This window comes from Mytilus trossulus, chromosome 13 (assembly GCF_036588685.1).
Source record: "Mytilus trossulus isolate FHL-02 chromosome 13, PNRI_Mtr1.1.1.hap1, whole genome shotgun sequence".
Classification (NCBI taxonomy): Eukaryota; Metazoa; Mollusca; class Bivalvia; order Mytilida; family Mytilidae; genus Mytilus; species Mytilus trossulus.
Genome location: NC_086385.1, coordinates 49408120 through 49410306, shown reverse-complemented (window position 1 = coordinate 49410306; position 2187 = coordinate 49408120).

The window sequence follows — 2187 nt, the reverse complement described above, 5'->3', positions numbered from 1 at the left end:
CTATGTAAATTCAGCTGTTTCTCAAACCAAGCCTCTTTTGGAGAGGTTTAGAATATTCATAGAAAATTAATTTTGTTTAAATACTGGTTCCGAGTTACGCTCTCTGTGTTCAATTTCATAGAGACATAATTTGGGAAGGTTACCAGTAAATTTACATGTGCATATTGTTTATATTGAAATATGTGGTAAACCTTCATTCGAGGTAGGGGAAGTTAAGAAAATTAGTGTTCATTTAAAAGTCTGAGAAGTTCAGGGCATATTAACATTGAAAATATACCGCACAGCCCTAATTTTTTTTTTTACCTTTGAAAACAATTGTAGTGCATATGAACTTTCAATTCCAGGATTATTATTTTTTTCAAAACTTCATAGTAAAAGTGGTACAGTTCTAGTCGTAAGAGGACTTCCTATTGAAAATTGTTTTGTCAATATTTACAGAAATGCAACCTATAAATAACATGTTTATATTCAGAATATTCAAAACACAATTGTTCACTTAGATTTTATGTTAGAACCAAATGTTTAAAAATGTTTGTTTTTTTCCAATACCATAATATAAAATGTTTAAAAAATTTAAGAAAACTCAAAAGATAGGTAATATGATGTGATCAATTACTATAGTATTAATGTATGGACTTTTTCATATTGGCCCTGTAACATGCCCGAGGTGTTAATAATTGCCAAGGATGGTTGTAATGGCCCTGAGGCAACGCCGAGAGCCATTACAACTGTCCGAGGCCATTATTAATATCAAGGGCATGTTACAGGGCCAATATCAAAAAGTCCATATATTGATACTTTTATTAACCAACTATAAAGGCAACTTATTCAAGAACAGTCTTCGTCCCAGAAAAAAGTTAAAAATAGCCTTGCCAGACGTCATAGTTATTTGGACTAGACCAATACAGAAAAGCCCGTTTCATAACATTTTTATTAAATGGTTTTAATTCTTCGATTAAACAAAGAGTAAGAAACTTACCGTGAAGAAGAATCATACATGAATTTCATAGCTGAACTTCAACTTGTCTTTTCGCATTCAATTTCGCATGGAATTTTGGTCAACATTGTGACTGTCAGATGTAATTTCTGATTTCTCATCCAAGTACTTAATTTTATGCTATTAATATTCATTTCATCTAGCAAATATAAAGTAGCTGGGAAGAATAAATCAGAAAGTTTAACTATTCTAAAGTCTGCATTCTATGAGGATTGAACAACGGAAATGAAACAGTGATAATAATCGAAAGTCGTACTCGAAAAAGGCTGTGAAATATTTCCGTTTCAAGTCGTTACAAAACGATGTCAATGAACATCATTTAAACTTGTTTTTATGATGTTAAGTTTAAAAAAAAAATGAAAAAATGTCACACTTATTTAAAGAAATAAACGAAATTTTCATTTAATCGATGTCCCGTTTCATCTGTTCATAATGCATGACTTTGATTTCGTAATGCACGGGTGTGATTTCGTAATGCATGACTGAGATTTCGTAATGACTGGCTGTAGCAATTTCTCCGTTCATAATGACCAGATGTCGAAATTTTCCTTTTATAAAGCATGGGCATTTCTATACATATTGTAGTTAGTTGGTTAATAAATTTTGATTATGGTGCAATTGTAATATAATCGATTTTCAGTACATTAAATATTAAGCAAGTTATTTGTAGTTCAATCGATAACATTTTAAAGTTACAGACCCAAACTCTGGTACGAGTATGCATTTTGTTTGCACTCAATATATTCTTGTTCATATTTTATTAGAAATCAACCCTTCAAGCTCAAGCCAATTGGAATCAATTGATGGCAACGATTCTACTTTAGATACCCGATATAGTTAGTAAGTAAATGCAAAATTATTATTAAAAAGTTGTCACACATTAAACAATGTTTAGAGTTATAATTTTCTAATTCACTTAAATGTAATAAAAGGAATGTACAAACGTATTCATAATGATGATGATGATGATGATGATGATGATGATGATGATGATGATGATGATGATGATGATGATGATGATGATGATGATGATGATGATGATGATGATGATGATGATGATGATGATGATGATGATGATGATGATGATGATGATGATGATGATGATGATGATGATGATGATGATGATGATGATGATGATGATGATGATGATGATGATGATGATGATGATGATGATGATGATGATGATGATG